Genomic DNA, 14,990 nt, shown 5'->3' on the forward strand with positions numbered 1-14,990 from the left:
ATATATCTGATCATCTTCCAATATTCCACATTACAGAATATGTATGTAATAGAGACAAGAAAATTGAATATGAAAAACGCAAGTGCAGGAAATTCAATAGAAAAAATATTGATAGTTTTAAACATGTTTTATCCGAGGAAACTTGGGATTGTGTACAAAACAACACAAATGCAAATTCTGCTTATTGTGACTTCATGCAAATTTTTAATTCACACTTTGACACATGTTTCCCCCTATCAAACTCTACAGCAAAGCAAAATCTAGGCATCGACAAGCCTTGGTTTACTACAGGTCTCCGCAAGTCCTCTAAAATGAAAAATAGACTCTACAAGAAATATTTAAAAAATCCTACACCAACAAAACTGCATAGTTACAAATCGTACAGAAACAAATTCAACAGGCTGATTCGTAATTGCAAAAGGAAATATTACCAAGACCAATTTACAGCTGCATCCACTAACATACGAAAAACCTGGAAACTAATTAATGAAATTATGAACAGGAAAAAGGCAACTAATATTCTTCCGAATAAATTTATTGATGGGGAATTGGAGGTATTTGATCCAAAAGCCATAGTAGACAAATTTAATGATTTTTTTTGTAAACATTGGCCCCTCTCTTGCAAAAGAAATTGATAAAACAGATATTTCTCCCGAGTCATACCTTTTAAATTCGTACCCACCTATAAGCTCTTTTGAAGAACCCACCGCAACGGAAATCCATGATATAATTAAGAATTTAAAAAACGCAGCTCCTGGCCAAGACGAAATAAGTGCCTTGCTGTTAAAACAGATTGTTCCCGAAATTCTAGAGCCAATAACACATGTTTTTAAGACTTCTCTGAGAAACGGAGTAGTGCCAGCAGACCTTAAAGTAGCCAAAGTTATACCATAGTACAAAGCCGGAGATCCGTGTGTTTTCACCAATTATCGTCCAATATCAATCTTACCGGCCTTCTCAAAAATCTTGGAAAAATTAGTTTATAAACGGATTGTGAATCACCTTGAAATCAATAATATATTATATGCGCATCAATATGGATTTCGAAAAAAATACTCGACATATATGGCACTCTTGCAACTTGTTGACAAAATCACCACATCCTTAGAAAATAACGAATACACGATAGGAATATTTCTTGACCTTTCCAAAGCATTCGATACAGTAGATCACAACATACTTCTCAACAAACTATTCACCTATGGATTTACCGACTCTGCCCTTCGTTGGCTAAAAGACTACTTAACTAACAGAAAACAGTTCGTCTCTAATAGAAATAATATTTCCTCCCAAAATGTCTTAACATGTGGCGTACCACAAGGATCCATTCTTGGTCCCCTCTTGTTTTTAATTCATGTTAACGACTTGGCATCAGTATCAAATAAATTATTTGCTCTGTTATTTGCAGATGATACAAACTTATTTATGTCCCACGAAAATTTTGACACGTTAGTAACATCTATGAATAATGAATTGTATAAGATAAATCAATGGTTCAAGGCAAATAAATTGTCCCTTAACGTAAAAAAAACTAATTTTATTATCTTTGTAGGAAGGAACAAGAAATACGATAAAGGAAAGGCTAGGATCTATATTAATGACAATGCTATCAATCAAGTAAGTCACACCCGTTTTTTAGGCGTAATTATAGACGAGAAACTTTCATGGAAGAACCAAATTGATTTTGTTTGCAAAAAAATTTCCAAAAACATAGGCATCATTAGAAAAGTCAAATCTTTGCTGTCACGAAACATATTTATGGTTCTTTATTACAGTTTGATTTACCCTTATCTAACTTATTGCAACACAATTTGGGGTAGTACGTACACAACATCCATCAATCCTGTTTACCTCCTGCAAAAGCGCTTTGTACGAATAGCAGCCAATGCGTCATTCACTGCACACACAGCAGCTCTGTTTCGTGATTTAAATGTTATGACTGTATTTGACATCAATAAATTTCAAACTGCCTTATTTGTCCATAAAATTGTCCATAATAGCTCTTCCCTACCTGAACAATACAAAGGTTTTTTAAATTTCAACTCAGATATCCATCACCACTATACGAGACAACATAATCTTTTAAGATCAATTATGACAAAAACTACTCAAAAACAACATACAATAATGTTTAGAGGCCCCACCGTATGGAACAATCTCAGCCACATTCTACAGTCCTGCTCGTCTTTACCTAGTTTCAAAAAACTTTTAAAGATAGATGTCATAAAACATCCAAGTATTACTTTCTCCTGATTTGTTTGTTTTCCTTGTTTTCCACTTTTCCTTTGGTATCTGATGACAAAATAATTCATATGATTGTTATTTTTGTATAATTTTGACCTACTTCTTTATAAATTGTTATTCATTATAATACTTATTATATTTACAACTCAAAATTTACTTTGTAGTTCCTCTTCTTTTCATTTGTTTCATTAGGATTTATGTTAAAGTTCCAATTTCTTCTTTCGTTAGTTTTTCTTAGTTTCGATGATATATAATTGTGTAAAAATCCCATTAGAGTAGTTTAGGGGAGGCCCCCGAAAAGCCGTATAGGCTTCTGGCCTCTCCTGCATGTATTCTTTACTCTATTTCTCTTGTTTTTATATATTGTACATATGCGAAGAAACAATAAACAATAAACAATCTCCGGTCGCGTGACATCATAATGTCCGAGCACATCATGACATTGAGCCATCAACACGTGATTGATTCTCCAAAAACGTTCGGGACTCATCGGTCAGAATCGCGCAGGTTTGGAAGATATGAATTGATGACTGGCCTCCAAGTGCCCAGATTTTCATTGAGTTCCCACCACACAACGACATCGCACCTTTACTTCATGATGGTCGATATGCAACAGGATAGTGTTATTCAAACTTACTATTGACAGAAATCAACAGAAACTTAATTTGGAAAATACAACTTTCAACGCCCTAATAATGCTTTGGGCACCTGTAAGAACCCACCACACCCATTGCACACACGAAAGGAGGGGGGGGGGGGTCCATCCCAGTGTAAGTGGTTCAAAACCTACAGTCCTATGGCCGCAACCGAGGCCGTCGTATTGAGGTCACCTGAGTTAGTGCCGAATGGCAATCGCTGCAAACCGTTGCGATTTAGCCCAGCCAATTGTTGGCAGAAGGAGAGGGATCGACCCTAGTCTCTACCAGCCTAACTTCGCTGGCTATATAGTACTATATACTATTAGGTAGGGTGATTTGCCAGGGGACTTTGGCCACCATACTGGTATGACCGGCTTGGTTTTAGATATTTGTAGGTAGACATTTAACTATATGTATGCTGTTTTATTTCAAGGGGCAAAGTGATATAAGCAAAGAGCGGGCTCCAGTGCAATGACGCTAGTTCACTATTAACCGGGAAAATTTCAGGAAAGAGTAAATTGCCACCAATCTGGCAAAACAATAAACCACCATTCCTTTCTGTTACCTGTTAATATTATTGATTTCCTTTGATACTGATGCTATACATGTTACATTTCTTCTCTAGTCCTGTTGATACAAAAATGTTGCAATTCTAAAGGACCCTTTTCCGCGAGAATACTGCTCAAAATTATACCTTTATAAAGCAGCTGTTGTTCCTCTCTTGGGTTGAAGAGAGTGCCAAGATGTAAACTTGGCTAAGCACAACAAGGTAGGGAATTAAAACTATTGCCATGGCGACGAATGAATGTTTATCATCATGATGCCAGACGTTGACCAATCATTTGAAGCAGCCTCAATTTCATATCGGTTATGACGCCATAATGCCATAGAAGTGCCGCAAGTGGTGAATAATGAATCTCAAGTGGTCCTTACAATAAAGGACCTGTTCAACCGTTCCATTTTGTAGGTGGAGACGACTCTTTTTTTAACATTTGTATCATATTTATTTGGTCCATAAGATGTTTACTGTCTTAGAATAAACCAAATCTTTTGTGAAAATATGACAAAATAAAATAAATCATTTCCATACAAGTCAAATCTAAACGGAAGGGGAGAAAACAGCTTTCTTGACACCTCTGACTGTATGGATAGGCTATATGATAACGTTAATGACCCGCCTATTCCTCGGTGTGACAGACTAGCGTATTCAGAACACTGGCTGAAAAGCTTCGATAACCATGCATTAGAAGACGACGAGGTCAAAAACTCTCCGTCCCTTATTGACACAGTCTGAAGGCTTTGTGGGAGAATCACACTATATGGTTGTCGTCTGGTTTATAATACAAATGTCACATCCGCTTCCTGCTAAACACAATCATTTACAAGACAACTTATTTTCTTAAAATTGCTGACCTGAAATTGGACTCTAAGTGTGATCAATTATCATAAATGCCACTTTGTTGCTGCAACTTACGGCACTTTAGGGGAATTTTACCGCCGCCATTTTCATTACCCAGAATTCTGTTGCCAAGATACCAAGATGCCAAGGGTTATCTCGAACCCTACCATCTTCCTGGCCATCGTTGCCTTTATTCATCTGTGTGTGTGTGTGTGTTTAATTTTATCAAACAACCTTTAGTTCAGTATCTAAAACTTCTAATAATCATATTGGTTCACAGACGCGAACTAGTAACATTTTGACCAGATGATGCCCCTGCTAAACTACGATTCATTTCCCCTTCAAAGCCGCAAAAATGTGACAACGACGCAACCAATAATCTATACATGGGTGTAAAACGATATAGCTTATCTAGAATAAAACAAGGCATCGGAATTTAACGTTCACAAGTAGTCTTTACGTTATTGGAGCAAAGTTCCGTGTTTTGTTACTAGATTTCCATCGTTGAGTCCGATGTTTGTTGGATAGCGGTGTGCCCCAGTAATATCGCACCCCCATGTATCTAGTGTTGTCAACCGCTGGTGTTCACCTTTGACACGAAATGTCAGCTGACAGTGACGTGGGAGGGGGCAGAACATCTTACGATGGTTGTACTATCAAACGGATGATTACTAGTGTTGCAATAAACCCTGCATCCCGTCAAACGTCCCGATGAATAATGCTCAAGTTGCCATGACGATGGGCCGACTTTGAGTGAGGTTCTACCGACTCAACACTCGGGTTGTTCCCGAAGGCCTGATGTACGGCCGTTTTTTTGCGTGTATTTTTTTTTACTTGGACACGTCTATATCCATAGCACTCTCCTCAAGCCAAGCAATAGCTGCTGTATAAAAGGTAATCAGCGGTAAGGTATTCAAGACGAATCTTCTCTCCCGGAATAATGTTCGCACCTGTCCGAGAGCACCGTCATTCTGCGTGCGGTGGACGGTAGTTTCAAGTTGAAATATTATGGTGTCAGCACGACTTGAGACAAAATCTACCATATATAGGATTAGTCCAAAGATATTACATGTTACTGACAGAATAATAGAAAAAAGGATGGTTAATTGTTCTGCTAGATTGATTTCAATCAACCATTATCGGAAAAATGGCAAATTTATGTTAACCAACGTTACATTTGAAAGCGAATACTGCAACAGAACATTTCCTTCTCACGAAAGAAGACAGTTGAGGGAGAAGTACAGGGCAAGCTCCTGGTGTGTAATAAACATGATAGAAATATTCACAACATTTATACAAAATTGTCACTTGTCAAAATAATTTCAATTGGCATGATGATAGCAAGAGGCAGAACAAAAGAATATCTGGAACTTTTTGTCTATCTTAGCTACCAATGCATATGCCTATCATTTAAGACAAGTGAGTAATGAAATATTCTTATCAATTATGCAAAAGTCCTGATATATCAACTTACTAAGATGTGAGAAGCTTTATCTCTACCAATGATATTCATATATCAAAATGACATGCCTTTCATATGATACAAGGGACAACTAGATATTATCAGTAATCATTCAAATCAGTTGCTGAAGAGACTGTTATTGGTATAATCTAAACATTGATTCCGCCTTATAACCTGAATGTCAAAATGAAATGCTGATCATTTAAGATATGGGAAATATATCCTCGTTACGCCCTAATTAGGATGATGATACGCTCCTTACTTAAATCACATGAAATTCTAGATGTTATTTTCCCATTTTTCAAAGAAATTCTGAAGTAACAGTTCCACTAGTGGTTGCAGCAAATGGAATGATTCAAACATTTCAGTTATTGAGCAAAGTGTTTGGTAACACATAGAGTAAAACACCATTGGAAAAGAAAATTCTAATAGCAGTATGGATATCATTTTTAACTTATACTAAATTTCAATTCCAGCTCTGGTTTATGGCAGTATCTTACTCTCATCAATACGATGATGCTGTCGAACCCCACTTGTTCCTCGGGATGGCTCATTTGGTCCTGAAATCAGCCCATGCTTGTTCGTGCAGCACCAAGCATGTGATTCCTGCAGAAAATAGAGTGTACAATGTGATTTCATCATTGTCAAAAGAAGATTAAATGTCACAAACCCATCAAGCTGCACCTAGGGCTCAACATTAAAATGGCTCTAAACAAGACATAATGGACAGGCAGATGATAAGGCCCAACACTTCATCCAAAAAGGAACAAGCTAGTGAATCTTCTGAATGGATTGAAGAGTGGGTTACTAATGAAACACATTTCTATGCATTTTACTTTTAATTGTTTTCTGAACTTTTCATTTCTTTCCTTTTGAATCTCAAATAATATTAGTTTAAAATCACAATTATAAGCATTAGGGTATTAAGTACTTCCCAATAATATCTATCTCATGTTACAGGGCCCTTGTCAAATCAGGACAACAGATAATTCATATCCAGACATGGCCAATTTCCTGGTTCAGCTCCTTGTAAAATGACAATTCTTTTTTTTCCATTAAATCTACCTGTGTGAAAGCCCACATGATACATGCCCTTACCAGGTAATTAAATAAACATCATGTTTTCGTATCTGCTTGAAGCAGTATGCAGCCAAACACGAATGTCAATTTCCATAATTGTAAGTTGTGTACCGCGAACTCCACGAGAACATGGGATACCTGGGTGCAGAGAGGGTTGTGGACTTAGCCAGACACAGGTTCTACTGGCCCAAGATGCAGAGGGATATCATTGACTATGTAACCACCAAGTGTCCATGCATCAAACAGAGAAGACCTAACATACCAACAAGGACACCCCTCACGACAATCAAAACAACAGCTCCATTTGAGATGATCTCGATCGACTATGTACACCAAGAGAAGAGCAAAGGAGGCTTTGAATACATTCTGGTTGTCGTCGATCACTTCACCAGATTTGCGCAGGCTTACGCCACCAATAACAAGTCAGGAAAAACGGCTGCAGATAGAGAAGATCTTCAACGACTTCATTCCACTATTTGGCTACCCTCTGAAGCTGCATCATGATCAAGGGGGTGAGTTTGAAAACAAACTCTTTCAGTGGTTGGAAAAGTTGAGCGGAGTTGCACATTCCAGAACGACACCCTGCCATCCCCAGGGAAATGGACAAGTTGAACGATTCAACAGGACATTACTGGCCATGTCACGCTCACTTCCTGATCACCAAAAGTCGAGGTGGAAAGACTCACTAAACAAAGTTGTCCATGCCTACAACTGCACGAAGAACGAGAGTACTGGCTATACCCCGTTCCATCTCCTCTATGGGCGTCACCCAGGATTGCCTATAGACCTCTTGTTTGGAATACAAGAACCAGATGATGCGACCCAGACCTACCCTGAGTACGAGAAGAGGTGGAAACAGGGAATGGAGGGAACCTATGGCCTAGCCACCAAACATGCTGAAAGAGCTGGTGAAAAGGGGAAGAAGTATTATGACTTACCGCCATCTCGATGAAAATGACGTCCATAGTGTTGCAATCTGCAGTCAACATGTCGGATAAGATTTCATCATGGCCCGGGTGTGCATAGCAACGGATTGCTATGCCCGTTGCTATGGATGGCGGATCGATATGTCTGCAAAGAAAAACTGTTCGATTCGCGTTCTATTCAGTGTGTGGCTTGGCGGCTGCTATGTCTCGCCCATACTATGGGCGATACATATTTGTTATGTCGAGCCCATAGGCATGGGCTCAACATATTGTTATGTTTAGCCATACCTAGTATGGCTAGATATATTGTTATGTTGAGCCCATAGGTATAGGCTCAACATATTGTTTTTGTTCACGTTCTTCTTCTCCTTCTGCCAAATCTTCAAATGGATTCAACTCCGCCATTTTTAACCAACTGACCTGAAATTTGGCATGGAGGTAAAGATGGCAAATACCCTTAGGCGATTTTTTTAACTTTTTCGAAACAGGTCTTAAAAAACATTTTTATGGAGGTTCTTTGGGGCATTTTTAGACAAAAATTACATTTTCCTGGTACTACAAGCATATGACTTGGAATTCGGTACAAGAGTGCCTTGAACATGTCCCTACAGGAATTCGATGACATTTCTGGTGTACATCACTTCAAAATGCTTCATTTTGGGGACTTTTGGGCCTGTTTTCAGACCAAAAACGGGCCAAAAGTGCTGTCCCTGTTCCATGTTCTATCTAAGGTTCCGCACGTTCCATTTGCTGTTGGCCAAAGAATCCATGTCCTATCTAAGGTTCGGTGCGTTCCATTTGCTGCTGGCCAAAGAATGTGTGTTCTATTCAGGTTACCTGAGGTCATGTTACAGGAAAACATGCAAGCCTTTGCAGTAAGAAGTTGCTAAACTATGCGGAAGGTTCTTGGTGTCTCGCAGAACTTGTAGAGAGGATTTTTTTTGCGCCGGTGATTTTGGAACAGTCAATTTATGCATGGAGAGGTAGATGGGCAAAGTATGTTGCTCTCGCAAATGTTGCCTTTCTACATGTAGGTAATATTTCGATTTGCCCTTGTATCATTTTGGGACAGCCCACTACTTGCATGGGGAGGAGTATGGCTAAACATGCTGTATTTGCTCAGGGGCAAATGACGGCCTTTCTAGTTTAAGTTATGTACGTGTTCTTCTTCTTCTTCTTCTTCTCCTGACATATCTTTAAATGGATTCAACTCCGCCATCTTTGAACCAACCGACCTGAAATTTGGCATGGAGGTAAAGATGGCAAATACCCCCAGGCCTTTTTTTAAAATTGAAACAGGCCTTAACATCATTTTTATGGAGTTTTTTTGGGGCATTTTTAGGCAATTTTTATATTTCTGGCTCCTGTGCCCTGGTATTACAAGCAAATGACTTGAAATTCGGTACATGGGTGCCTTGACCATGTCCCTACAGGACTTAAAGCACATTTCTGGTGTACATCACTTCAAAATGCTTCGTTTTGGGGACTTTTCGGCCTATTTTCAGACCAAAAACGGGCCAAAATTGCTTTCCACGTTCTATCTAAGGTTCCGCGCGTTTTATCTGCTGTTGGCCAAAGAATCCACGTTCTATCTAAGGTTCCGCGCGTTCCATTTGCTGCTGCCCAAAGAACATGTGTTCTATTTAGGTTACCTGAGGTCATGTTGCAGTAACACACGCGCAATGAACGGCAGTGAACACAAATGTAGCTTAGATCATTACAAAACGTCCATTATTGCATGAGGAGGAAGTAAATTCCGCTGTATTTGCTTAGGAGCAGATGACGGCCTTTCTACTCACACTTGTTTTTGTCTTCCGACCGTCTGTCGACACAATTGCACTGGAGGAAGGTTTCAACATTCAGTGCAAGTGATAAGTCCGTTAGCTAGAACGGCAGCAAGCAAACACCTAAAAAGAATTACAAGAAACAACAGTTGCCTGGTTTATGTATTTCAACAACACAGGAGGGTTGGTTTCAGGTCAGTCAGAAAATGTTACCATTGAAGTTGTTTGAAGATCTCCCTGCAAAACTTTCAACACGCCGTCATATAAGAGCAAGCCTACAGTTTGAATTGCATGGATCAAATCCGTTCTATGTAACGATGTTACAGATTATACAGGCAAATAAACGCCGTCACAATTTCAACTATAGTTAGAATATACATGTAATTTTCTTACATGAATAAAGGTCCCATCTTATGCTTCTGTTAACATGTTCGATGTGGCCTAGCTTTGCTATGACGCATTGTTTTCACAATTTCAGGCAGAATTCAACGTTATAATGGTTCCCCTAATTTTCGTATAGGTCTAGTACTTCAATACATGACTTCGGAATAGCACGCAACGAAAGGGGAAAGTCTGCGAGAACCCGCAGGTGTTCCGCAAAAACTATCGTAAAATCTCGCAAGCCTTTGCGGTAAGAAGTTGCTAAACTATGCGAAAGGCCCTTGGCGTCTCGCTTTTTTTTGGAAGGGTGATTTTGGAACAGTCAATTTATGTATGGGAAGGGAGATGGACAATGTATGTTGCTCTCGCAAATGTTGCCTTTCTACATATAGTTAATATTTCAAATTGCCCAGGTGTTATTTTGGGACAGCCCACTTTTTGCATGGGGAGGAGTGTGGGCGAAACATGCTGTATTTGCTCAGGGGCAAATGACGGCCTTTCTAGTTTTTGTACATGTTCTTCTAGCCTGAACTCTATCAAGCTCCTGTAACGGCTACGAGAACCCACAGGAGGTGTTTCGCAGTACTAGTAATTCTTACAGTCTCTACGAAAAATCTCTCAAGCCTTCGGTAAGAAGTTGCTAAACTATGCGGAAGGCTCTTGGCGTCTGGCAGAACTCGTAAAGAGAATCTTTGGACTGGATTGATTTTGGAAGTCAATTTTTGCATTGGGAGGGTGATGGGCAAAGTATGTTGTATTTGCTCTTGAAAATGTTGCCTTTCTAGTCAATATTTCAATTTGCCCAGGTGTTATTTTGCGTTATAATTTGCATGGAGAGGAGTATGGGCGAAACATACTGTATTTGCTCAGGAGCAAATGACGGCCTTTCTAGTCACATTTTTTCTTTGTTCGAGGACACAAAACTCTCTCAACGTCAGGGGCATTTTTCGTGGGAATGACATGATTCCGCATCACCCTCGGTCCCGGCCCTCTCGCTGGTTGTTTTCTATATTTACTCTCAGTAACGGGAACCGTCCTAATCCCGACTCATCCCTAATCCCGACCTAGTTTGGAAAACAAACGTTATAACGAGTGCCCTTATTTGAGAAGGACCAATAACAACAGACTAAGTTCGTATACGGCGTTTGCCGCGTCACGATTTGACCCCGTTGCATGGATGTAAACAACTGCCTGTCGTGTAGCAAAAATACCTTACATAATAATGTTCATACTTTTTGAAATCTACAGGATTTGCCCAGTACAACCATGTAACGTTACATATTTCTTGCTTTGCAAAATGACAGCAAACACCGTGACTTTCGAAACATTAGCAACTAGAGTTCCACGACCTCATATCTCCATGAACAATTCTATTCATGCTAATGACTTACACATTTGTATAATATATGCTTGGTCATAAACACCTTTATCTAACTTACACATGTTGCAATATTGACAGTCCTATAATTTTACAATTAGATGAATTATGGTGTTTTTGCATTAATTATGCAAATTAGGAATTTATTTGCATAATTGGTATCTGTTGATGCTCCACTTTCCATAAACTACATGTTACATGTATTTGAGTCTGATAGGAAAACACTGCAAAAATAGATTTTCCTCATTAGCTATGCAAATTAAGTCCCAATTAGCATAATTTGCACTTCATTGTGTATATCTCTATCTAAGCTACCTCCAGTATCTTTTGGGGGCACTCTGTCCCCCACAACTCGGAGCATTCTGTCTCCCTCATGGAAAGGTTTACTTTCAACCAAACTGCTGGTAGCACCCATTCCCAGTTTTATTGAATAAATGTTCTTATTAGACCTTGCTTCTATAGTGAAGAACGTACCTAATACAGTACATCCAAACGGTTGGTGTCTCATTCCCTCTGTCTGTTCTTATACATATAGCAAGGTCCTTCTCACTCCTACACGAGTCATGCCGCGAGTTGGCGACCATTTTACCCTGGTTTGCCAATGGTTTTAGCCAATGTCGGGCTGGTCGGTCAAACCTATGCTCTGTCCAGCGGGTTTTTAACGCACCCTGACTCGTAGCTAACATTAGCTTAACCTATCTGTTATCAACCTTAACCTGTCAACATTTGTTAAGTACAACCTTCTATTGTGCCTACTTGTATACAAAGTATAATCTAATTACATCAAGGGTGGGCGGGACTGGGGGAATCTCTGACCACTGATACTGTCACTGTGTTGGTAGCCTGGACAAGTGATTTCCTTTTACTCTTCCCCATCTTATATTCCCTCACATCCTGGAGGCGTACCTCCCTTGACAATACTGACTTGCCCATTCTCTGAGTCGCATCCTGTAATCAGTATCTTCTCATTCCTTATTCCTTCTGAGAAGGTACCTTCTGACTCATTCACTGCCTGCCACAAGACATCCCAACACAGTTGGGCATCTTACACTTTCACTAGGACACAGATCATTAACCCCGCATAATAACTATCTTAAGTTATTAAGCTCCCAGAAATCCGTCGTTCCTTTGTTCAGTTATTCTCCTTAGAAGATTTCACAAAAACGCCCCTGCAGTTCCAGAGGAAGCTGCTAGGGGGCTCAAACATACACCACTTCTTAAATACATCACAAGCTATCTGCCACCCAAAAATCAAGACCATAGCACGTCCAGGTCAAAAGATACAAAAATTGAAGTTCTGCTGCAGTACCAAGGTCACATACCAGGGGGCCCAAAATCGACCTTGAACTTCGGCTTCACAGCACCTGCAGCTGCCCACATACCAAATATCATCGTAATCCATCAAGAGGTTCCTGAGTTATGCTGACTACAGTAGTGCGGAAACACAAACAGACAGACACACCCAAAACAATATCTCCATTTTTCATGGAGATGATTAGCAGTTTATATGTGCTTGTCTATTTTACAGTTTTCAAAAAACACTTTTGCCCCCGAATTTAACTGCGACGATGTCGACCTAACAGTGGAAAAATCTGTGCCGTATTAACACACAGAGCACTTTATGTGGCTTCAAACTCAAATTAAAAAACTCCAGTTTTTAGCCATTTCTACACATAGTAAGTTTCAATAACACTATACCATTACATATCGATATTCAAGGAGCAAAGATGCGATGTCGCTGTGTGTTGAGCACTCAAAAAAAAATCCAAGCGCTGTCAGCGCCGCCGTTTTTGTTTTCAAATTTTCCGACTTCTTGGAACGTGACGTCCCGTCGCCGGAACTTGCAGAGAACTGACCGTTCCAGTCGAACACAGGAATAACGCACAAGCACATGAGAGACGGACTTGGTAGTAGTTGGCAATGTGTTACGTAAGCTCCGTCCCCTTGAGTGCCCGAGATATTTTCTTTTTCATTTCGTTTTTTCTTGGGTATTCATGTAGCCAATGCAGTGAGATATCTGTCCCAGATATGCATTGTCATTTCTGCTTGTCATTTCTGTCCCACTAGCGCTGTTTTTGACGGAGGTGTTCCAAATAGAACAGGGGGTTCTATATGGTGTTCGACGGGAACGGTCCATTACCGACGAAAAAACCGTTTTGAGTTCTGTTTCAATCTAATTACACTAGGCGCGTGAAACTAAAGGGGTCATTGTGTAGCTTATTTTCGCGTGGCTTTTGAGCGCTTGTGACATGTAATCATCACGCAAATGTGGTAAACAGTGGCATTAAATGACAATTTCATAAAGATTACAGCAACTAGAATATTTCCAATTTTCAAGCCGCATAAAATGCTCTGGATGCCTTTAAGCAACAGAAACTCAGGTGACTCCTCGACAATCTGCTACATTTTCAGCGGCATCCTGAATCTAATATCATCATACGATCAGCTGTATGATCGTAGCTATCGCGTGCAGTGTTGTTCATGACATATCGTAGTCGCATTAATTCAGACAAAGGTTATTAGTGCACAGTACGTGTTTTTTTTTAAAAGTCACAAACATCGAAGCATGGCGACGACCTCGCCTGACCCCCCGCGGCCGGAAATAGAACGTATCGCCTGGGTTCCATCGTTGGAACGTAAGAGTTCGAAAGCGATGGCTTTGAATCTGACTATTTCGAAAAGATTAGGTACCTTGCACCTCTGTACTTCATTTTAATCATGTCAATTATTTCACTGCATGTGGTATCCACATTCACACATCAGGAAATGAGTTTTATTATACCACGCGAAATGTATCAAAATGTATCCAAAGCACAGGAGAGCGCGGATCGTTAGCTGTAACTTGTCAGAAATCTCACCACACCGATGTTGACATTGTCGCAGTTATTTTCGGGGCAAAAGTGTTTCCTGAGAATTAACCAGCGGACTTTGGTATCAATCTAAAGGTGATGAAATTGACTATCATGCAATGTAATTAGCTAATTGGATATAGGTGTACTAGAGTAGAGTAGAGTCTTCAGTCAGATAGGATGCTTCACATCCAGTTTAGACCGCTCCTTTTTATCTCCATGAAAAAAAGCTTTTTCATGGAGATACTGTTTTGCGTGCGTTTGGTGTTTGTGTGTATGTATGTGTCACCGGATGCTTAAAGTCACCATAACTGTAGAACCTGTACGTGGATTGTAATGATTTTTGGTATGTGGGTGGGTGTTAAGAGGAGGAAGGTCAGATCGATTTTGGGCCCCCTGGCATTTGTGACTGAAACTTCAATGGCGTATTTGTAAAAATCTTCAATGTAGAAGAACTGAAGAGAGGATCGACAGATCGTCATGTTATTTGGTTCACAGATAGGTTAGACCAAGATGTACACACTTAAGTGCAAACTGCAAACTATGCAAATGAGACCGAATTTGCATAAGTAAGGAGGTAAATCGTTTGCATGTGTGTCGCTGGATGCTTAAAGTCAGCATAAATGTAGAACGTGTAGATGGATTGTAACGTTAATGATATTTGGTATGTGGGTATGCGCTGGGAGGAGAATGGTCAAGGTCGATTTAGGGCCCCCTGGTTTGTGTCCCTGGAACTACAATGACCTATTTGTAAAAATGTTCTAAAAGGGTATAACTGAAGAAAGGAACAACAAATTTTCATGTTATTTGGTAGGCAGGTAGGTTGGACAGAGATGTACACACTAAAGT

Source organism: Branchiostoma lanceolatum, chromosome 17 (genome assembly GCF_035083965.1).
Source record: "Branchiostoma lanceolatum isolate klBraLanc5 chromosome 17, klBraLanc5.hap2, whole genome shotgun sequence".
Classification (NCBI taxonomy): domain Eukaryota; kingdom Metazoa; phylum Chordata; class Leptocardii; order Amphioxiformes; family Branchiostomatidae; genus Branchiostoma; species Branchiostoma lanceolatum.